This window comes from Hirundo rustica, chromosome 3, assembly GCF_015227805.2.
Source record: "Hirundo rustica isolate bHirRus1 chromosome 3, bHirRus1.pri.v3, whole genome shotgun sequence".
NCBI lineage: Eukaryota > Metazoa > Chordata > Aves > Passeriformes > Hirundinidae > Hirundo > Hirundo rustica.
In genome coordinates, this window is record NC_053452.1 from 110426503 (window position 1) to 110451266 (window position 24764).

The following is a 24764-nucleotide window of genomic DNA, read 5'->3' on the forward strand; positions in this document are numbered from 1 at the left end:
TCCTGCTGTCTGTCTCTTTGTTTCAGATTTCCACAAAGCTGTACACGTTATGACTCCTGGTATAGCGTTCTCCTACTTTCACCAAAACTGTGGGAGTGAAAAGGGACAGGCTGGGACAAATGGGCATGACTGCGCTCCCCTATTGCCTGTATCTCAATACATATCCCTGTTTCCCACCTCTTGCACTTGGAAACGTTGTCTCTTGCTGCTGTTTCCTGGAGATCAGTGAAAGATGCAGTGCCTCTGGCACAGCTTGGGAAATGTGATGGGTGTACAAATGGGTTTCTCCGAGCATCACTTCAACCCTTTTTGTTGCTGCTTCAAGTAAGCGACCCCATCACTCTCTGAGATCAGGCAGTGCAATCATTCTGCTCCTCTCTGTCACTCCCTGCCTGCCAGACTGTGGCAGAGATGTCCTGCCACGTGTCACTGGTCTCACCTGTGAGAAAACTGCCTTGCGTCCTTGGCCAATGCTACTGACCCACTGCGCTGCTTCAGAAGGGGTGGCGAGAGCCAGAACAGTGATGGACGTGGCTGTGGGTGGGAGAGTCTTCATGCAGACATTTCCTTTGTGAGGAACTTCAGTAACTACGGGGACAGAGCAGCTGAGCTCTGCTTCTGGTGCTAAAGCATGGGAAAGACTGAAAAGAGACCAAAGTGTCTTACTCTAATAGCAACTCATGAAAAAAGTCTGCCGAGTAAGTAATTTATGAGGTGACAAAAGGCAATATTAACTAAAACTCATGAGCTGTTAGCAGATATCACAGGTGAGATGGACCCTGTGACAGACTGGTAGTGTTTTTGTGGACCAAGGCCTAGTGAAGAGCTGGTGAGGTGTCTTATCTCCCGGTCCTGGCAGGAGAATGTTTGCAAGGTCTCTCAGGTCATCATGTCCACACTGCTCTTCTCTAGCCTGAAAGTGGGACCTGGGCCCTATCCCAGATCTCCAGTAGGTGAATGGATGAGGCAACAGCTTTGCTTTCTTTAAGCCATGTCCATATTTCTTTAAGGTTCATTCCTCTAGCTTCCATGTTTTATTGGACATGAGAATTCCTGCCAGATACACACCATTTTGCCGATGAATCTGTTCTTAAGTAAAGGTGTCATCTAACTTTTTCCCCAGCTGTATATTTTTAAAATATTGGTTGTAATTACTCCAGCCAATGGGAATGTCTCAAGTCAGCAGTTCTCCATATCAAATTATACCCTTTTGCACCATGGGTTCAAGGCCTCTTGGCATCACTTAGCTGAGAGGGAAATGCCACCAGTTTGTGTGTTTGTATGAGATGATTGGAGCAAACAAGTACCCAGCAGCCTGGTGTGATAGAGATCTCTCGAGTGCATTAGGGTCCCATTAGGCCAGCCAAGGAAACAGATGAAAATTCCTCCAACATAGAAACATGCCAAACCTGAACCTTGGAAGGAGCTGAAATAAAAAAACTTGGCCCAAATCCAGATTTAGCTAATGGAATGGTGTGGAAGGTGGGATTTTCCAGTATGTGGGTCCCATTACTGCACTAATAAATACATTAATTATTTTTCAAGAGGAAAAGGCTAGTTCTTTCTGGGAAGCGCATAAGGCATGGTGAGGTTGAGTTCTGAGTGTGGCAGCTGTAATAGAGGCAGTTATAAAAAAAATTTAGCCTTTACTTTAAAATACCCTGAAAGTCTTAGAGAAGAAGAAAAAAAAGCATTAATAAAAATGAGGAAAATAATGCGGTAAAGACTTACTAGAGAGCTTTCCTTGTTTCCTCTTCCCCCAAACATCTTCCTTTGTCTCTGCCTTTCTTTGATATAAAACATTGGGGGGCTTTTGTAATATCAGTGAGTAGCATGATAGTAGTTTTGTATTTTGTACTGATAAAACTTACTGTACTCACAATCTTTTCATTTTCTTCATTGTCCAGTTATTAACTTCAAAGGCTCTTTTTAATTCTCTCTATCTCTTTCCTCTCTAGTTTGTTAGATTAGTTTTTTCAGCCTGTGCTGAAGTCCTAACTGAGCACTGCATTAAATCCTGTGGAATTTTTTACACACACAATGCCACTTGGACTCAAGGAAGCGTTGAAGTGCGTGCTTTATTTTAAGACCAATGGATAATTAACATGAAAGTTAAATATTTTCTCAAATCCTTCTTTGAGTGGGGATGAGGGCCTGTGTGTAAAGTGAAACCTTATTCTGAGCAATGAAAGTCAAGGGAGCCATTCAGAGTGTCCACTGTGCCCACTGCCAGAACCTGCCTCCCTGTGCAGTCCATGCAGGCTGCAAATGCAAACCCTCTGCTAAGGACCTGCTGTTCTTTAAATGCAGACATCCATCAGAAATGGCTTGATGAGGATAAAAGGAAAAAGAAGGGGGGATTTTAAGTTTCTTTGTGTCTAGATGTATTTCAGTGGTTTGGTTATCAGTCCTGATAACTGGTGACTTTTTAGTGCTGCAGTTGGACATGTGCTGAACAAAATGGAGGAAATATGGCCTTGGTTGTGTTTTTGATGTGAATATCTGTCATACATTTAGATGTGTGCGTGCCTTCTGCTTGATTCATGCTCACCAGGAAGGGGTCATTGGGCTGAGAGCTAATGAACTGCCATGGTAACTCATAAATTGCTTGGAAAATCCTGCAGTTCTGCCACATTAATAATCCTACCATCCTGCTTTATGAGGCAATAAGCTGAGTCCCAGGGGCCAAGTGCTTCACATCCCAACGAGAGAACTGTGCAGGTAAAGAACAAAGCCTGAGCACAGGGACAGCAGCTACTGTTGCTTTGGGGTGTCTGGTGCTGCTGGGAGACCAAATGGGGTGAAGGAGAGGTGGTCGAGGTGCTCTGGGGTGATGGAGGTGTGCTGACCTTTGTTTTCTCTGAGTGCTTGGGAAAGCAGCCTGGCTTTCTCTAAAATGTGTTTAAAGAAATGTTCTTTCAAGTCCGGCTAGAGGCAGGGTCTTTGTTGAACAAGGCAGCTCGGAGGTGGTTGCCCTCCTGATGATGATGAGGAGGGAGGAAAAAAAGCTGCACAAATTCTTTCCTGTCATCTCAAAGGACTCTGCTCTGCTCCATTAGCCCTTCTGCTGTAAATCTATCAATGCCTCAGGCTGGATGAATGTAATGGTTCCTTTTGCTTTTAAAATTTATGAATTCATGAATGTAGAAAATTTATTTTTATCACTGCAAAAGCTTTTTCTGTTGCTGTAAAACTCAATTCCAAGACCTGCATAAAATAAAAAAAGGAGAAATTTCAGACTTCCAAGAAAAAACAAAAGCCTTTTACTTCGTTTTGGATCAGAGCAATACAGGTCGGGTGAGAAAGATGGACACAGAACATGTAATGCAGACTTTCTTTCTTTAAAATTTGAAATAAAATTTCTGTTTACAAACAAATAAACATTTTAGCCGACCTAGCTCGAGGGATGTTCCACTGAATGTATAATGTCTGTTAATGTTTGTTTAACTGGGCTTCTTGTATAATGTTGTGAAACAGAACTCACAAACATGTAGATTTGAAATTCATGACTGTGTGGGTTTGACCTACCAAATAAATAAAGAACAGAATAATGGTATGATATAACTCCATGTGGCTACTTTCACTGTCAATACACTGAGTTCAGAGATAGTTTAGGACTTCTATTCAAATCCTTTGTCTTATTTTCCTAAGTTAATAGAAGTTTGTCCAACAATTTTTGTATCAAGCTTATGCTTCTCTTCAAACTATAGAGTATTTTTTAAAAAGCAAGCCAGTCCTCATGTAATGACTACAAATATTGAAAAATTCATGAAGTGGGATTCATCTGTCCAAGTGCAGACATATAAGCCATAGAGATTTATAGTGTAGACATTCCCATCTGAGAAAAATTCCTTTTGCAGGTAATGTGGAGAAGCAGCTGTTTTTGAGGCACAAATCACCTCATCCTAAAGTAAGTGCCTGAAAGAGATCAACTGCATATTTGAAGTGACAGTTCTCCTGTACTGACTGTAAAGGGGCCTCCTGGTGCTTAGCTGACTTACTGTTATCTATATGTAGAGCCTCTACGATGCAGATATTTACATCTACATCCACCCATCCCTGGAAGTGTTCAAGGCCGAGTTGGATGGGGCTTTCCACAACTTGCTCTAGTGGAAGGTGTCCCTGCCCATGGTGAGGGTGGCTTGGAACTGCATAAACTTTAAGGCCCCTTCCTACCCAAACCATTCTGCGATTCCATTGTTGTATGATCTGGTTAGATGTTTTCAACCACTGTGTTCCTATGCAAATGTTTATTTTGGTCACAATTATAATTTCTATGTAATGAATATACCAGTGTTTTCTCCTTATATTTATTGGTTTCCACTCCCACTGTTTGACAGATCTCCAACTCTTCAAGATTCATCCAAGTAAGAGGGGAACAAAATGTTTATTTAAGTTCTTGAGAAAGAGCTACCTCTAGCCGTGAGTGTTAATGCTGAAAAAGTTCTCAAAAAGCAACTTGGTGTCTCGCACCTCAGCCCAAGGTTATAATACTCTCTACACCTGGGTTTGGAGAGGGGTTTTCCTATTAATTGGTTTTGCATGGGATTGAGGTCCATTATCTGCATTTTATCTTTATTAATTCCCTAAATGTTTCCAGGATCTAGGATGGGGTCAGTATATTTGCTGACTTCTTTGACTGGCTGATTGTTATTTTAGACTTTTGTTCTCAAGGTCAGATTTGTTCTAATCTGTCAAGGACTGCATCTGATGGTATGGGCAAGGGGGCAGAGTAGATTTTAACTGATGTAACATCTGTTACCAGTTTCTGCAAGCAAATGGATTTGTTGAACCTCCTTCCAGACTTCTGCATGTTTCCATCGAGGTGAAGGAAAAGCAAGGAACTTGTTTTCCTTTCAGAAACTTAGACCTCACATTCAGAATTAGTCATACTTCAACAGAACCTGTTAAAAAAGCTGTGGCAATGTAACTAAAAACCACCATGATGCATGACCAGATAGCTCAAGGCTGATGTTTTCTGGCTTCTGAGGCTGAGATTTTATTACCTTTGATGATGACTCAACAGTTTTTGTGGATGCAGTTTCCTGCATCTCAGAGAGAAGCAAAGAGGAATCCCCTCTGTCATGAGACTCATAATTTGGATTCATGGCATGGATCTGTTGGAGTTCAGGGATTACCTGAGAGTAAAGGCAAGATGCCATCTCTTTTGCTGGCCAGTGCTGAAGTAAGTGAGGTACATGCTTTACTAATGGACTTGGAGATACCCGCTCATAACAGGCTATAGCAGCTCTGCCATCCTGCACCAAGGAGGAACATGCTGCAGGAACAAAGAGCTGTTTGTGTTTAACATTAGTGATTGCACTGGGATGTGAAACATGACACAAACAGCCTCATTAGTTTTAAGATGAAGGTTGGTAAATCAGGTAATTGGAAGCTGTCATTGTGCTGCTCCTGTTTGTCTTTGCTTACTGTACAGCTGCTGTAGCTTGATGTCAATCAAGCCAGGACAGTCCAAACACGCCTGGCCCAGACACAGCAGCTCTTCATTACCAGGGCAGAATGAGCCCGTGTCTGATACAGATTAGGGTAAATAAATATTCTGAGGAAGCAGAGCTCTGCATCTCAGATGGAGGAGGGACAGGTAATGCTGTCACCTGAGGGAAAGGCTTGAAACCCCTTTGAGTCCTGCAGAGAAAAAATGTAGGCTTGAAGATAAAAATCATTGCCTTGGGGATGGGGAGGAAAGAAGATGGGGCTGGAGGAAGAAGAGTGGGAGTTCAAAGGACACCTTTTATGATGATCCTAAGCAGAATGAGCTGTAAGACAAGTGTTACCTTACAATTAGGCAAAGTTTTCAGGCCTGCTGCTGTGGTCCTTCAACTCTAGGAGAGTTTCTGCTATGAAAAGTGTCCCATAAAGAGTTAGCTAAAGTACTCTGCAACTCCTGACCTCCACTGTTCATAAGGGTTGTGCACCTGAGACCTTTAATCATTATATCTCTCTGCTTTGTATGTTTTTTTTGTTTGTTTATTTGTTTGTGTTTTGTTTTGTTTTGTAAGGACCCTGGTCTAAAAGTCACAGGGGAAGACTGCAGGGAAGAGTGTTGGAGTGGAGTGGGGTTAGGAAGGAGGCAGGTGGGACTTTGGCTTTTCATTCTGGTATTATTAATATATTTTATAAATTTAGAAATGTAAGAAATGTTTTATAATGGAATGGCAGTTTCTACTGTAATAACTGTAATGCTAAACTCTAATGTAAGCAAGATTTTATAGTGGCTTACACAACTTTGAGGTTACTAAATAGATTTTCTCACTGAATGATTTCCTCTGGCATAAATATGACAGGCTTGAGGCTGAACAGCAATCTGCTATCTAGAGAGTGGATTTCAGGCCTGGGGAGGATCCGGAGGGTTCTGCCTGGCTGTCCTGAGACTTCCATGCTTGAATAAGAGGGGTACAGTCTCAAAATCACTTATAATCCATCCATGATTTCATCCCAGAAAAGCAGATCTATCTGAGAATGATTGCGCAAGATGACATCTGAATATCATACATCTAAAGGAAATCTTTCAGGAGCTCACAGGGAGAGAAGTGGAGCAGAATTAAAATTACATGGGTTATTTTTGTGGTGATTTCTATTCCTGTAAGCTTAACCCTGCTGTACAGACTTTCTATTCTTTGTCATATCGATGCGTTTAATGATGCTTTAAAAATTCTGACCATGAGTAAGTAGTAGATATTTATAATTTTAATACCACAGGTTATTTTTTTTTACCTGGGAACCTCATTGGATAGCCTCATAGAGTTACTGTTGTGTCTCCATGCCTGTTAAAACCTGTGCAGATTTCAAATATAGTAATTAACAGTAATGTTGGCAGGTATGAGACTTTACTGGTGAGGAGGTTGGCAGCCAGTCTGCCAGCCCTTTTCAAGCAGGAGACTGCAGGCTGCAGCCGAGGAATGTCTCAGCAATGAACGGCTGACCCTTGATCCAGTGATCACCCTGACTCCTCCTAATGGAGGTTAGTGCCAGAAGCATTGACACCTTGGTGCTCACTCATTAGTGCCTGGAGGCTACTCGAGATTGCTGACAGCTCAGTGAAACACGCATTAGATTAAATTTAAAGGGAGCGCTTTGACCAATTAGGATATATTTGCATTGTCATATTGTCATATGCCTTCCTCTTTTTAAAACGCATCAAGACAATGATATTTCCTTGCACCCTTTATAGAAAGATTCAGGGCTGGTGCCCTTCTGCCAGTGCATGCACATTTCTCTGCTGTGCACCTACCTACCACCGCCCTGCTGGTTTCTACTGCCCTCTCTACACTTCAATGTGAAACAAACAGGAAATCCTCTGGGATCTGGAAAATGACAATTTGGAAAATTTGTTCCTGACTGTAATAAATATGATAGACCAAATTCAGTAAATCAAAATTTAGAATTTCATTTTTGAGACAAAATAACAGTCTCCGATAGCCACAATTAAAAGGGACAGCGTCAAACCCCGGGGTTTCGGCGCTGGGTGAACGCGGTAACACACTCTGTCAGTCTGTCACTCCCTCAGTTCACATTTTGGTCTGGGGCTGCCGATTTTTATACACTGGTTCGCTGAGAGAAAATTGGGATCCTAAGGCTCCCTCTTCCGAGGCAGCTTCATTAGATATTCATGTTTGGGTTCTGGTGGGTTGAATGGATTTGCGCTGGAGAACAATGTTGTGATTGCTGTGTCCGGGGACGGCGTAGAGATGTTAATGTCGGGAGGAGACGGATGAGATATCGATCTGATGTAATCATTTGGTTCTCCGGGTTCTCCATCTCCCTTTTCCGTCCTTTTGTGTTCTCCTCTAACGATTCCCGGTAGAAGTTTTCTCGTGTCCCTTTTCGTGTAATTCCTGGCATATCTTCCTTGTGTCCCTCCGTGTAATCTTCAACAGAGAATTCCCTGTGTTCCCCCCGTGCTGTTTTAGTCACAGTTAACCCGTTGTATACTTGATTAGAAATAAAACTTGCACCTTATGGTTATCATTACATTTACAGAGAATGAATTACATATTATAACATTTAACACGAATTAACTTTAGGACATAGATCACACTGACCATGAAAAGAGAATTAGAAGACCAGAGAGGGAAGAAAAAAAATAGCAATTTTTTGAAAGTTACCAAAGATGCAAATATACACTACCTCTGTGGGAGCATCTTGGTACAACTAAAGTTTGTGAAGTGTTGCTGTAATAGAAAAACAATATAACCGGCACTCGGTGGTGTCTATGGCTCATTGATGAGAGCTACATGGACATGGGTACATTTTAGGGATAGGGTTTGTTGGTGAAATTGTCTGGGTTAATGGTTGAACTCGATCTTAGAGCCTTTTCCAACCTAAATGATTCTATGATTCTATGATCAAATGTGTAATTTAATTGCTGGGAAGTGCACTAGTGAATGTTACCACACCTACATGCATCAGCACGGATTGTTGTGCAATGCACTCGCTTTTTAAGAAGCATGTCTTGCTATGAGTGGTGTTACATAGGCAGGGCCAGCCAAATTTTGGGAGAAAGTGTTAGTTTCATTTTGGGTGTGGAGGCACCATTTACACAGGGCTTTGTGTCATGGCAGCTGAGTGAAGCAGCCCTCTTATCAATGTGTCTTCTGTGCAATGTAAACTCATTGTTAGGTGCTTTGTTAGATACATGCTTTGTTCTCCAGGTGGAGTTCTCACCATGCAGTATTTCCTGCCCAATTTTTGATTATATGAAATGAAAAGAAAGCAGAAGGATATGGCAAGTTATTTTCTAATTTACTGTTGTTTCAAGCCTGAGGTGTGGCTCTCCATGGTGAAAACACTAGTCCTGTGTGGACTAAGCAGGGAGGAGGGTGTTGTGCCTTATATGAATTATGTAATTTAAAACAGCTGAATGATGACCAAGCTGTGTCTCTTTAATGTCAGTAAAAATAATTTCCCATATTCCAGTTCAAGTTCTTGTTTGGGAGAGGCCAAACAAATGCCAGAGTGTAGAGGCTGACATTTATGTGTCTCCTCACTACCTGTGAACATACTCAGCCCTGCATCATCCTTTAGTACTATAAGAGAATTCCAGGAAACCACACTTTCCCCTTGCTTTGGACATTTTCCTGCATTTCTGCTTGACCTCTGAGGCCCAAGGCATGGGTATTTTGTCTTCTGCTTGTATGGAAGTTTTGGAATGGACCTTTATTTTCATCCTGTCTGGTTATCTGTGCCCTGGTGCTTAGAGATGGGGATGCCAGTGAAGCATTTAAGAGTAGACACCTCCCAGAAGTTCCTTAAGTCATGTCTGCTCAGCACAGGTGACCTTTTGGACGGCACCCCACCTTACAGTGGGGAGGAGATTGCCATGGAAGTCTTGTTCTTCAGGAAACTTTCCTTAACATTCATCTGGTATTTATATTTCCGACCTCCTTTTCAAGACCTCCATTTATTTAAAATATCCACACCCAAACAGTTAATGCCCCTTCAGACAGACACTTCAAAAACTGTTGACAGTGGCTACTTTTCATGTCCTCTTTTAGTCACTGTTTAGCTAAGCCATTCATGTTCAGCTCCTTTAATCTTTCCTCATAAATCAACCTGCCCAGCCACTCAATTGTCTTTTTGTTGCTATTTTCCACAATCACCTGTCTTTTAACAAACACTGAGCAGGCTTATGATTATTTTCCCCCTGGGGGCCAGCAGAGACTTACAATCTCTTTGCCATATATTAGCCACGACTGTTGTTTGAGCATCAGGCAGCAGCAGCACCATTACCCAGGAGGAAAACTGACTCTCTCTCTGGAGTTTCAGTCCCAATTTCAATCCCAGTATTTCACTTATCATCCCTCATTTGGGTGAACTGCACCAAAAAATGTAGGAATTTCTGAATGTCAGAGTAGGGAAGCATTTTTGTATGGGGTGAGCAGGACCACAGGGAGCAGTACCAGGATCCCTTGCTGGCTGGTTGTGTTTCCAGCTTTATTGACCCACAAGCCTGGGGTCTTAAGGATGACTGATACTGCATAATATAAACAAGGAACCAAATCCTTCTAGATCCCTTCAAAAGATATTTAATTAAATTCCTAACCCAGGAGCCCACCCTGGGCCGTCTCTTATCTTTGAAAGCCATCTCGCAGCTGCCTGCAAAGACTCTGGAGGCTGGTTAATCCCAGCAGATGGACCTTGGTGTCGATGCCTCGAGGGGAAGGAGCAAGGCAGGGAGGGCAAAGTCTTGGAGGTCTCTTTGTTAATGGGTGTCACTCCATTTTGGTTCAAGCCAAAGCCTCAGGGAGAAGCAGAAAACAGGTATGCAGCTTCATCTGGAATCAACAAACCTGTTTCGGGTCAAAAGTTGTTGCCTCAGCCTGGATATGCTCATAGCTTGCAGGGACCCAGGGAGTACGTGTCAAGGACCAGCCTGTAAACGGGGATTGCGCTATTAGTCCCTGGATCATATGTATTTGCTTCAAACTTAGATAAAATTATCAAAGTATTTTCTTTAGAAGAAAAAAAAACCCCACCTCTTGGAATGGACAAGAAGTGCCTTTTTTTAAAAGAGTCCATGAAAAATTAGAAAGGAAATAACAAAAGGGCAACCCCCTACTACATTTCTTCCCCAGGCATGGCAGTCAGCCTGGCCCAGTGGAGGGGCACGGGCCTAAGGGCAAGAGGTTTTTCTGCTTAACCTTGATCAATCATCAGCTCTTTGGGCAGTCACTGTGCTTCCTCCTGCCTGGTGTGCCTAGACCCTGGGGCTGTTAGCTCAGCATTTGGCAGGAGGGAGCAGCAGCCCCCCCACTTCCCTGGGGTTTTGGTTTATGCATCCAGTGCAGACATGATCACACAGATGTGAGGCATCTCTGCTTTCAGTGCCTACAGTTGCTGTTGAACTTTATTGACATGAAACTCCAGAATGATCAGGTGTTAAGCTCCTGCCTGACATTTCCATTGCTGTCACAATAATTCACTTAGTCATGAATTCAATGAGTCTCACATTTATCTTTGGTTTTTTTTTGTTGTTGTTGTTTCTTATTGTTATAATTTTTTGTTATTATGAAAAATAACTAATATTAAATTCTCTTCCTCTCTACTTTTTCCCTAGTGAAAAAACCCAAATCCCTGGGGATATAGCTCAGGATTATATATTAACACAGTTTTTTTAACATGCTGCATATTGATCAAAGGGTCTGACTTCTGCTGCGTGAAAGCTGTATATGATTCCCACAGGGAGGAAAGGCAAATTTTCTCCTCTGTGCTATTAGAGAGGATCAAAACCTCCTGCAAACGCCTTGGGTATCAATGAAGGATGAAGTATAGGATGTTGGTGCAATGCTGTGGTTCTCTTTTGGGAGAATTGAACCACCTAATAAATTGGAGTTGAAGCACGTGTAATGTAAATTTTCTTTCAGATATTTCTTAGCTTGTTACAGTACTAACAAACAAGTGGATTTTCTTTCCTTCCTCACCTCATAATTCTTTGTGCTTTAAGTTGTGCTGAATTAGATATGAGGGTACCTCTGACATTACAGAAAATTAAATGGGGAAGGCACAGATACTGGTTTGTACTTTCTGTTTTTCTTTCCTTCCTGTTCCAGTTCAGCATTGTCAGGGTAGTGATTTTCTCTTAAGCAACACTTAGGCTTGTACATATGTTTGCATTTAATTTCCAGATGGGGAGGCAGACCTTTAATAACAGTGTGAGCTGCTGCTTTATGGATCTGGCTGGCTGGCTGACTTACCTTCCTTTTGCAGCTGGCCAAGAGACTGCGCCCCACACCCAGGATGCCGACACACTCATGGCTGAGCCAGGCTTTTGGACTCTCAAGCCAGACTGGTGAAAAAAATGATTTACCTGTCCCAGGCTGTGAAAAGATTCACCAGCTCTTTACATACGTGGGGCTCTTGAACCCAGGATCATACAAACTGCTTTACTTTCTGACATGAGTGCACTTCGTAAATGTGTTTCCTGAAATCTTGGGCAAATTTTATTCAAGGAAATTGATTTAACCATTATCACTGACATTTTGGTTATGGCAAAAATATTTTCCTGTGTAGATGGACTTGTAGTGATCCCTCTGTTTCTCCGTAAGTGCTCCACTGCAGACTTCCTGAAGGGGTTTCTGTGTCTCTGAGTCTCAGGGGGTCTCATCCTTGCTTGGAGAGTTGTGTTTTCCTGAGGGACTTTATTTAGCAAGTTGTAGGTCTCAGTGTAGCTGGGTCAACCCACTTTGAAGTTCAAGACTAAAGGTTTGGACTAGCAACCTGGAGTAGAAGTAGAAGGTTGGAGTACTGAGTGCACAGACATATTGATCTGGATAGGAATACGTTTGCAAATAGATGTGTTATTAAACACGCTCTAATGCTGACCAGATGTATCTGTCTACGGTATAATCAGCTACATATGGACTAGATACCTTGGCCTCCCTTTGTAGTCAGTATATGAAAAGAAAAAGGCATTTCTAGGTTGCAGTTCATCTCATTTTCAAGTATCTCAGGTACCCCTTACAAGTGCTTGTTTCTCTCTTTCATTTTTAAAGGAACCCGTGGTGACTGGACCAGATGTGAATAACTGCATTGTTGACATCTCAAGTTAGGGCAGATAGTTCTTGTCTTGAATATGTTTTCTAGAAAATTATCTATTTTCAATAATTATTTCTCATTACTTTCCTAAGTCTTCAAACCTGGTGATGTCTAAATTAACTTCAAACGTTGTTGATTACAATTTTACTAAATTGTTTCTAATGATTGCCTTTTTAAAAAACATACTAGTCTTTGACAGTTTCATGTCTTATTACCAGAAAAGTAGAAAATTAGTACATATTTAAATAATATCTGCTTTGTGTAAATAGCATCTCTTCTGAAGGGTTCTTAGTCTTCAGTGGGCTTTTGTACCCTGTTTTGCAGGATGGTTTTGCAAATCAGGTTTTGATTCTGACTCTCAGTGTAAGTGTGCAGAGGTTTCACAGCTCTTGCTGTAGTCAAGGAAATTTGTTTTTGTACTGACTAGATATGTAGAGCTCAGTAGCCCATATATACACATAAAGTGATATTTTAGACAATTTGGTTTATTTATAGATCCTGCCTAATATTTGCACAATCTGTCTTTGATGTTTCAGCCTAGGGCCTTTCAAAAGCTCTCAACAGTGATATTTATCATGGGTAATCATGGGTATTTGACCAGCTGAATTATTCTTGGATCAATGCTGACAATAATGGGCTTTCACACACAGAATGCCCATTGACTTCCCAGCTTCTTGTCACTGTACAAAGGTGAAACCTTGGGAAGGGTTTATCTTTGTCTGTGGGATGCAGTGGTCTTAAATATAATTTCCTTGCTCTGGCAGCTGTTCATGTGAAGGACACAAGAATGCAGGAGAGAAGCATGTTGCTATTTATTTCTTGTTTTTACCCATCTTTGAAAACAGTGAATCCCAAAAATGGACATGGCAATGATGTCCTTACAGCACAGAAAAGCAAAAGTTATCTTCTCTATTTTGAGACATCAAAGGAATCCATGTCCTTCTGGAGTGCATTTCCTTTTCCCAGTTAGTGAAAAAAGAAAACCTTTCCCAATCTTTTGTTTCAATGGAAGCTTATCCAGCTCAGAAGCAGGGATTTGCTGTTAGGGCTAGAGTTTGTAACATTGAAAACATGACAATTCTCAACCAGAAATGCCTTGAACCAACACAAGAATATGGGACAAGCTTGTCCCATAGTCAAAGCTCCTGGTGGTGTTTATGCACTGTATCAGGCAGAATGCTCCCGCAGATCCAGTTTCACCTGCTCTGTGTGGTGTTTGTCCACATGGAAGCAGCTAGGGTGACACCAGCAGATCCATGAGCACCCTCACAACCCTCCTGCTTCCTGACTGCCCAGCCATTCAGTGTGCCAGCTCCACAGGGGAGGTTCTGCCTGGTTTGAAGGACGTGTTGCAGCCAATCCTGCAAGGAGCTGCTTGCTTGGACAACCTGTGTCACCTGCAGAAGGGACCAGGCCCCAGTGAAGTGAACACCTCTAGAAACACAGGGAAACTCCCCATTCTAAGCAGAGCATTTAGTGCATGCAGCTTCCAACTATGTCCTGTGGTTTGTGAGGCTCTACCAGGAGCTACCCAGCCCTGATCTTGGCAAAAGCCAACACAGCCTAATTAGAGCCTTTTCCAGCTGGCTCCAAACCCATCAGCACCATCAGCCAGTTTTGCAGCATGCCATGCTTGGCCACTCCACTGTCCCTGCCCCACGGAGGTGTCATGGGAGTTACTGGTGTTGGTTCAGTGCCTACTGGTGGGAAATCCGTGTGACAGGGTCAGTCCCCCCAACATGCAGTTCCTTCTGTGCACTTGGTGTCTCCCAAGCAGCAGAGGGGGCAGGGAATGAGTCTGAATACATCAAAGAGGCAGCTATAACCTGCCAGGCATCCCTTATACTGGGCAGATTGGAGATTTAACTGTGTTTTGGAGGGAGTCCCCATGGGCTACACTTGTACAATAAAAATGCTCCCTGGCCCTAAGGGCAAGTGGCAAGACGTGGCTCACATCTAAACAGAGGAAATCTCTAAACCCAAACTAGCTGCAGTGAAAAGTCCCTGGCTGTGCTGTCCCCTGGGCCATGCCAGAGTGGAGAACAGACCAAAATGTCTCTGGAAATTTTATAAGTTACGATCTGTGTACAATTCCAAACTAGTGCTTGAGCTCTTTAGTTTATTAATATCGATATATCCTGGATTTGAAGTTCAGATCAAGGAGTTTTATTGATCATTATTCTTCCAGTCCCTCTTTGTTTATTCTTCAGTCTTTCTGGGATAGCAGACTATGGCATCCATGAGCCTGGCATGCTAAAAAATATCCCTGCTCCAGATCAACACAGCTTTACTGTCATAAAGGGCTATGGGACTGCAAAAAAATGTGGAGAAGTATTGAGACTGTCTGGGCCCTGTGAATTGGAGAGAGAGTCTGGCATTGGACCGGGAATGGCCAGTGAACCCTGAATTTGGCTCCCATCATAGTGAAAGAGCAAGAAAGGAACAGAGGTGAGGGCTGTGCCCTGCCACTGCAGGGGAAGCTGCCTCATTTTTTGTTCTTAGGCTGTTCTCAAGAATTTTTGCCCGGTTCTTTCTCTCATTTTTATTGCCAGAAGGTTGGCAGAGCAAAACCAGCTAATGCCAGTTGTTCCTTCTGTCCACAGGACACGGCCACTTGGCTGCTCAAGTTTTATCTTCTCCTTTTGCTGTCCTCCCTCTCTGAGAAAGGAGCAGCTGTTCCGTGCACCTCTGTCTGGGACATTCAGAGCAGGAGAATGTCTCTTCTCTCACACTAATGACCTTGTCCATGATTTCTTAGCCTACTTGGAAGAAAAAGAGGTTGGACAACTTCCATCATGATTTAGATTGACAGTGGAAATCAAACTGGGCTAATTTGATAACTTTGAAAAATACAGACTCCTCAGACCAGTGTTTCCTTTGGACATGTATATTCAAGTAGCATTTAATATATTTCTTTAATTAACCCTCCAAATCTTTATTAAATATTACCAGTTTGGTCTGAACTCTGCTTTTCTTTGAAGGTTCTTGGGATCAGATCCTATCGCCAAGAGAAGCTGGAACATTTCTAGTCGTTAACCAAGAATGACTCTGAAAGGGGCTTTAGGATCAGAAATATGGAGGTATTGAAAGAAACTTTCTGTTCAAAGTTTGAATCCCTTCTTATATAGCAGCTATCACAGGGAGGAAGTCCAAACTCCCTAAACACAGTGAGCAGAAACAGTCAGTAAGAGATGACATATTGTCTAAGTGGCTCCTAGGACCTGCTGCAAAATACTTTCAGTGAAGTCAACAGGTTTTGAGTCGGGTCTTGTGTGACTCTGTTCTGCAATAAACATAGAAGGATAGCAGTAATTGTAGACCATGGTGCTCATTTTGGTCACCATGATATTATTATAACAGATTCCCAGTCCACAAACACACCCTTTCCTTTGCTAGCCCAGCAGATCCTGTGAACCAAACATGTTGTTGAAAGAGAGTTGCAGATAATGTGGTTTCCCTGAGCCTTTCAAACACTTTATAAAACCAGAGGAGCTGCAGTAATCATCATTATTATTAAGCAGACTTGGAGTCTGAGTCTGAATCTGCTGTGAGTAGAAACAACCTGTGTTCGTGTGCATCCTCCCTGCCTTTGGTGATGAGTGTTTCACTGTGAGATTAGGGGTTGAAGGCTCTGAGATAATGATTTCAGCTGTGTGCCTCTTAGTGCTGTAAAGCCCATAGAATGTCAGAAAATTTATTGCTGTGACTTAGTTGCAAACTCCCTGGAGTGGACAAGGGTTGTGGACCTCATGATAAATAGCACACGCTAATACATAGCAAATGATAATGCAGACCACAGAAAAGTGGGAATAGAGGAAAATATATTCCCAAGGGCTGACAACTAATGCAAAGAGCCAAGAAGCAGCTTATAGTGGGAGGGAATTTCCCCAGCTTCCCTCCTCCTTGCATAAGTCACTGCATTACGGATGTGTTGCACAGGGCCCAACATTGATCCCTCCAGCACCAAAGTTACTCCTGGCAGGAGTTCAGAACATAAAAACTCACAAAGCCCTGCAGGCAGAGCAGACCTGATGTTTTCCAGCCCTAGCTGGAAGGTGGTAGAGCCTATATTTGAAGCAGATGAAAGGGCTTGTGACTAAAGCTTAACTGTCTGTTTATAGGGCTTCTCTGATGTGTCTGTGCCATCTGCTTCATGCACAGGGCAGGTTATCTTATCAGACCACTTTCCCATCACCCCTTCCCAGTTAGCCCCTTTCCAGAGAGCTAAAAAATCCTCCATCTTCTTTCACCCAACCAACAAGGACATATTTGTGCTAGAAATCTCCCTCTGCCTGGAATAGCCCTCCTGGAAGACTGACATTCTTGGACTGTAAACAGAAATGCGTCATTGTAGGGGATGAGGCACACACAACATGATGTCAGAGGGTGGTAGGGGAGCCCTTCTGGGATCAGGGTCCCTTGGTGAGGTATTGTACATGCATGTGTACAGACAGCACTGTTCTGGCGAGTGCTGTGCCAAATTATGTCAGTCCTTGAAGCAGGAGGGTTTGTACAGCTGGTAAAGAGTTGGGGTAAGCTGGGGGCTGGGCTGACCTATGGCCCCTTTTCCTTTTTATGGCCTTTAAAAGAGGCAGTTGAAAGGTGGATGATGCCAACCAGCTGTGCTTGCCACTTCCAAACACGGGGATGGGATGGGGAAAGGGCTGGGCATAGTGAATTCTTGGTAAATGAGTAGAAGGGGAGGAGAGGGAGGAATGAGAGGGGCAAGTCACAGCCTTGAGACATGACAGGTCTACAGTGGATGAGGCAGCTTCCCCTTGCTGCCTGCAGGAAATCTGGGTCATTAGAGGATGACGGCTGCCTCAGCAGAGCTGTCTGTCCTGTGGTGGTGGAAAATGCCCACCTTATGCAGCACCGCTGTTCTTAGTCCACAGCTGAAATGAGCAGACTCAGAGGGAGAGGGTGGAAATGCCTGAGGGCATTAAATGTCACTTTGGGGTAGAAGGTGAAAAATGATGAGGGTAAACAACTGATTGCAAGAGGTAAGGCTTTGATTTGCAATTGAATTTGATTTTCTCTTCATTTGTGGGAAATAGTGACTGTTGGTAATCAGACATTGAGTCATGACACTTTCGAGAGACAAGGATTAGAGCTGCAGACTTGGGCTCATAAGGTGAGAATTAAAGTTTCCTGTGTGATTATATGGAAACTGCAGTAAAACACACATAAAGCCAAGTTGCGAGTCATGTGTTTCAGATGCTGGAAATGGAGGAATGATGGATAGCCTGTGGCAAAATCCAATGTATGTACGTGTGACTGCAAAAGATCAGAAGAAGGCATAAGCATCTGATTTAGAATACTTGTAGTGCATAGGCGGATTCGTAGCATATGTTGAGAGCTTATAGGGAACAGACCATGCAATATCTGATACCACACGCAGAGAGCCTGTGCTCTGGAAACTTCCTTCTCCTGGGAAAAAGATCATGGAGCAACATTTATTTTAAAGAGGCACCCTCATGTTTTATATATTTGTGCTTTCTGTCATGATATTTGATAGCATTGCATTTCATCACTTGGAGACACGCTGTTTGGGAAGGCAGGCCTGGAGAGTACCTGTGCTCTGCTCAAACCCCTTTCCTGTGGCTGCATGCCATACTACTCCCTTTATTTGGCCATGATGTGTTCTGAGAGTAAACTGTGTGTAGCTGGGTTGAACTAATGAAGTTTGTCCTGGGAGAGATGCACTGGAGGAGAACATGGACTAATAGACCCATCTCACTGAGCAGATCAGTGAGATGCTCACAAATAGTAAGTTCAGCCCTTCCTCCTCAGTTCTAAAAGAACTTAACATGAAACCTGTACACTTTCAAACCCCCGTGTTTTCAAATCAAAGCAGCAATGCCCTAATTAAAGCCACTTCTAACTCTGATTCCTTACATGTAACACAGGGGAGCTGGCTGTCCTGCCTGTGCCCTCCCTCTGCCCACCCCAACAGATCTTTTTATGAGCAGACTGGAATACCGTGCATTCACCTCTGGGCAAGCAGGAGCCTCTGATAGTGTCCTACCTCTTGTTGGAGTGGAGGTGACTGGTAGAGGCTCTTCTCTACCAGCCAAAATTCTCTCATCTGTGATGACACAGACCCTTCTGTCAACATCTCCTTCACACTGGATGAAATATCATTTGATTGAGGCCAGGGGGAGCAACCTTCAGCCTTCAGATCTGTTTTCCAGCAAGCAGGGGTTGCTTTCAGGTATTGAACAGGCAGCCAAGCCTTCTTACTGCTCTTTGCTGACACCATCACTCAGCATCCTCCTGCAGCATAGCTGGGGGAGTGGGGGCCCTCTGGCTGCTTTCCAGCCACCAACAGCTGCATGTTCTCCTCCAGAGAAGTGACTCCAGTCCCAGGGAGATGACCCGATGCAATGGCATTTGTAATGACCTGCAGCAAAGAAGCAGGACTGGGAGGAAAGGATCATTGCTGGGATAAGAATGGTGGAAAAGACTACAGGAAAGGAAAATGGCAATGAGAGACATGGTTGGCAATGGGAGAGAAGTGGGAGTGATGGAAAAGGAATGAAAGAGAAAACTCTGAGAAGAGCAGTTCAATCACTTTGTAGATAATACAGGATATTTGAGCCAGGATTTCAATTTTTTTTTTTTTTTTTTTTTTTTTTTTTTTTTTTTTTTTTTTTGTTTAATATTGCAGCTCTGATCTGTGTTACTGCAGAAGAATTGTTTTATTGTTCTGTGCCTGACTTTCCCCATTTATGAACCAGATAATGGCCATTAGCAAACCTATAGCTGGTGAGGGCATCTTCAGATCCAAGTCTGGAAGTGTTGACACTTGAGCATTATTGATAGACATGTGGAGACAGGCTGTCTCTGTGAATACTTCTGCAAAAATCTTCTCGAGTCTCTTTAAATTTGGGAGCTACTTAGAACACATGCACCAAACCTGAAGCACCTTCACAAGGTCTGACACCGATACTTATGCCTTTAACTGTTCTGCCAGCTCATGACAGGTTTTGCAGATTCTGGCGTCATGAGGGGAGGGAGCAGCAGAGCTCCAAGCACATCCTTAAGGACCAACCACCCATAAGATTTGTCGGTAGTTCCAAAAGTGCAAGTGAGGTCTCTGTCTGAACCCATCCTGGAAGCCTGGACATACCTGGGTGACCTTAGACAGGTCAGTTATTCCCTCCTTTCTTCATCTCTGCATTTAAAAAAATTAAATATGAGGATACTTTGCAGGAGAGTTATGTAGGTAAGGAAGGTAAAGAGTAGGATGTGATGAGGTGTATTCAGAATCCATGGAAGTGCTCAGATAAAAGTTCTCCATGAAGGTGGATGCTGTTATCTGCCATTCATCTGCCATTCACCTCACTGCCCTCCACCCTTGGTCACGGATCATTAACATCACTCAGAGATTTGAAGTGGTTTCAACAAATTGTTTGAGATGTGCTGCTTCTCATTTCAATAGGTCTGAGGCAAGACAACAGAGGAAAGTAATGCAGTGTCACAATGCAGATATCAAGCGAGTCACAGATGCTGATACCAAGAGACTTATTTAGTCCATTTTGATCTTTTTTGCCTTGGTTTTCTCTTCTCATCAAACAATCATTGCTGGACTCCACAGCTTGTCTCTCTGAGATCCTCCCTTAGGACCCACAGCCCAAGCCTGAAGCTCCCTAAATAACTGGCCATTCTGAAGATCTTCACTGTGTCTTCAGCTTTGTTCACATCCCTTTTCAGAGAACGTGAACACTTAGTGAATGTGAACACCTCACCAGAACCTGAGTAAGTGATGAGGTTTTCAGATAGAAGTACAACATTTGTACTTCTACATTTGTACTTCTACAAGATACATTTGTGACTGTTGCATTTGATGTTGGCTGCTGCTTGTGCTTCACTGGCCTGGACGTGCAGCAGAATGTTGGAACTGGTGGTACATAGCAGGGTGCCAGGGATGTTCAATAGTCTGGTGTTCAGTTACTTGAAAGTTTCACATCTTCTGGACCATGGCAGTACTTGGCCTTTATTTTCTCCCCACTGTGCTGTCCCAGAACTGCCCTGGCCAGTGACTTATGCCAGTCTGAATCACACGGTAGCTGGAACAAGCTTCTCTTTGCATTAATTTCTGGAAATGTTTGTGCTTTGAAAGGGTAGGGCCCATATAGAGGACACTTCATTTTCTCCAATTTACATCATTTTGCTACTCAAATGTTTGGTTGTTTTTGGGGTGTGTATGTCTCCAGACTTCCAGAACTCTGTTGAAACAGCTATTTCTCAACTGGTGATGGAAATTTGTATTTATGTTTAGTGGAATGACATAAAGAAATAAAGAGTTCTTTCTTCGTGTCCATAATTCCCCCCCCTCCACCTTTAAATCACAAAAAGTCGATGATTCAGACATGAAGCTGATCCAGAATCCCTTTCTTGTACCGGAGTGACCCCATATCCATGGTGGAAAAGGAGTTCTGATCTGTGCAAAGGGTGTCTGTAGGCACTACAGACAGGAACTTTTCCACGTGCCAATATACCTTACTGTGCTTCCTGTGGGTTAGCTGACTTCCACCAAGTTGGGAAACATCCATGGAGCGCCGTGAGTGGAAGTGACATATTTACCTCGCCTTGTCTTCTTTCATCCCATTTTAGACCTCAAACTGTCTAACAGCATTAGGAGGCCCCACAGAAGAGGAACTTGAAGTCAGTACTGCTGGATTTTCTGAATCGCTGTGCTATCTCTTGACACTAACATTAACTGAATACATCAGGAATGGGGCAAATTTTTAGGGAAATGGGAAACAGGAAAATCTTAGAAATGAAACTTGGAAAACCAAATCGGCCTGTTATGTTTGTCATGCAATTAGTCAAGGAGCTGGCTCACATAGTTGTCTCTAAAAACCAGAAAAATCAAATGAGAACCAGAGGACAGAGGAAAATATGTTGTATTGATCTTTACAAACAAGCAGCAGTCATTAAAAGAGTTAGTAACTATTCAGTATATTCCATGTCTACTGAAGGAGGCTAAATAAGGAAGGAAGAAGAATTTGCTGTGCCTTGCATTCACATGGAGCCATATTTATATTATCTAACCCTCAATAGAGTTGCCAAAATGGAATGCAAATTATGGAAAAAGGAAGGTGTGAATTTTGTCATCATGGAATACTGGAGAAAAGACTAAACAGAGTAAATCTTTAAGCAGTTAAAGCAAACCTCATCCCTGGTGAAGAAGAATATTGAATTTTCTGTGTGGCTCAGAGCACACTTTAGTTATTAATTTGATTCCTTTAGTGGCATGTAGGAAGTATGCAGCCTCTCTACACATGTTGAGGGACTTCACCTTTGAAAAGGAAAATGGATGACACACACATAGATTTGTCGGAAGGAAATCCAGACAAAACTTAATCACTTAGTTTGATCCAGCTGCAGGCCAAGTAGATGAAAAGAATATGGTCATTTAATCTGTATAAATAAGATGTCTATTCATGTACTGAGGCAATTATTATCTTGTTTCATGAGCTGAGCTGAAAATTTAATTTAATTGACTGGTGATGAGGATTATAAAGGAGACTGAAAACACGCTGGAGGAACCAGAAACACATAGTGATGATTAAGGCCAAGACTTGGTGGAAGATACCTCAGGGGAACAGAAGGGAACAATGTTAGATTGTTTTTGTTCAAGAACCTTATTAATGGTTTGGAAGAAGGGTTGGCTATGGTAGCTCATGTGGGATGGTGCTCATCTTGGGAGAGATCATGCTTTCCAAAGCAGTAGTACAAGTATCTTTTCATCTGGCAAACTTTGGATGAATCAAAATCACAGCAATGGTGCCAAAGAGTTCATTCTGGAGACCTCACCCAGAGTCCCAGTGAATGCACCTGTCTGTAGATGCTTTCTACAGAAATCTTAGTCCATGTAGTTCATCATTTAAAACAAACAAATTCTCTTAGTTTCCATTATGGTTCAGCCTCTCCCCTTTATTTATCTAAAGTTTGTCCCACTTTGCCTCCATTGGATTCTCCATACCAGAGTCTGCAGGCTGACACCATGGACATGCTGTTTCACTGTCCTGGCATTTGAACACGTATTGTGACTCTAGCAAGCATCTTGGTACTACTAAGAAGTTCAGACAGAGGGCTGGTGAAGCAATAAGGACCAGTAGGATCTCTGTTTTCTTACTAAATTTACTGTTCTCCAGCCTGTTTCCAGAGACCTGGGAACTACCCAGTGAAACTACTCAGGACTGTCCTTTGGGGAATATCATCATTGCTTTGAGATGGAGACTCAGTCCCTGGAGTCACCAGGTCACTGTTACGTCTGATTGTGGTTTTCCAGCTGCCCTGTTGAGAGGAGAAGGGTGTGGTGCTGGCTGAGAAAAGGGATGGGCAATGCAGCTGGCCTTGCTGTACACATCTGGGCAAAGGAGCTGGACAGGTAACCCTATTCCATATCTGGAAAGAAGTGCAGGGAGGGAGTTAAAGGGAATGCAGAACAATTTTCCCATCATTTTGTAATTCATTGGCTGGTACTGTCCAGCAATAGCTGTAAGGTTCAGTTTTTATTCACTCATAAGACATTGCTGTGTTACCCCAGAAGTCCTACACCCCTGTGTGTGTCTTCTGCAAGGCTCAGGAGGAAATGCAGTGAGGTTGTCTGTGCTGGACCAGTTCGGCAAGGCTGGTTCATTTTTCATGGTGTGAACTCCCTGGGGCAGGGAACGTCATAATGGGTTTCATTTACAGAGAAGGGTTGGTCAGGCAGGGGGTATAGCTCAGTGGCAGAGCATTTGACTGCAGATCAAGAGGTCCCTGGTTCAACTCCAGGTGCCCCCTCAGGTGCTGCTTTTTAGGAGGTCAGATATTCAGTTAGAAATTCTTTATTGTGAGGGTGGTGAGGAACTGGAACAGGTTCTCCAGAGAAGGTGTGGATGACTAATCCCTGGAAGAGCTCAAGGCCGCGTTGGAAGGGGCTTGGAGCTACCTGGTCTAGTGGAAGGTGTCCCTGCTCATGACAGGGGATTGGAATGAGAGGATCTTTAGAGTCTCTTCCAACCCAAAGAGTTCAATGAATTAATGATTTTTTTGTGGTTTTAAGGAAAGAGACACACTGAATAGCAGGATCACACTGAGTAGCTACTCAGTAGACACTGAGTAGCAGGATTGGAATTATGAAGGAAATTAAAGCATGAGCAACCTAAGGGACAAGCCACAGCTGGAAAACAAATGAAGATGGAGAGAAGGAGTGAGTGTTAACCTCAGGAGCACACTTATTTCAGTCCCTACAAGAGTCTCCACTTTTTCTGAATAGTCTTCTGGTTTGGGTAGAGATACCCCAAACTGTGGCAATCTTAGGGTCACAAATGCCAAATTTCCCTCTTCTTCTACAGCGCTTGGCTAAAGGAAACATTCCTCACATATTCCTGTGCTTAAGTGAACATTGGTTTGTGTCTTGAGTGGGAGGGATGACTAAGAACTAAGAATTAATTGCTTGATTCATTCTCTGATTATTCTTTACATGTATTAGAAAAGGTGTTATTATCTGTTGAAAGATCATTATTTTAATTGTGCTTTGATAAGAACAGAAAACAAGAGAATCAGTTACTCAGTGTGGTCCATTAGCAGTGTATTAAAGAAAAATGCAGAATCACATGAAATTTTCCCAAAGATGACATTTATTATGTTGTAAAATAACTTCCCACAGAAGCATTTGAAGCCCTGTCACTTAATTGATAAATTACTGAGGCCGAGAGGCCATAAGACCTCCCTAAATTAATTGCTGTTTGAACTGGAGTAAAACTTTTAAAAAAACTAGTTTGAAGATTCCCAGTGACTGCAAGTATTCCACAACCCTTGCAAAATTGTCAAAGAAACCAGATTTATATCTGTTCTGAATGTCTAGATTTAACTTCTACCTACTGGCCACCATGAGATCTTTTAAGGTTGAAGAAACTTCATCAGCTAATTCCAGTTCTCCCTTTGAATACTTATAGTCTGTGATTAAAAGACCTCTCAGTCTTTTCTCTGTAAAATTAAAGAGCTAAATTTTCTCATGTCTTTCTCCAGAATGAGGTTTCCCAATCTTTTATTCATTCTTGTGTGTTTTCCCTCAATTATTTTTAGTTCCTCAGTACCTGCATCCTCTAGAATAGGCTCTGAATACCAGCAGCAGTTGCACCAATGCCAGGTTGGGTTGTTATATAATTTCTTTGCCTCTTCTACTTGGCATTACATCTCTAGTACAT

At 42.7% G+C, this 24764-nt stretch overlaps 1 protein-coding gene and 1 non-coding gene across 2 annotated transcripts in view; both read left to right on the top strand.

Annotated features, from left to right (window-relative positions):
• EVA1A (eva-1 homolog A, regulator of programmed cell death) overlaps nucleotides 1-24764 on the top strand; it is a 206361-nt gene that overhangs the window by 103185 nt on the left and 78412 nt on the right. The window lies entirely within an intron of this gene.
• TRNAC-GCA (transfer RNA cysteine (anticodon GCA)) lies at nucleotides 23284-23355 on the top strand. Its single transcript has one exon. It is a non-coding gene; the product is annotated as a tRNA-Cys (tRNA).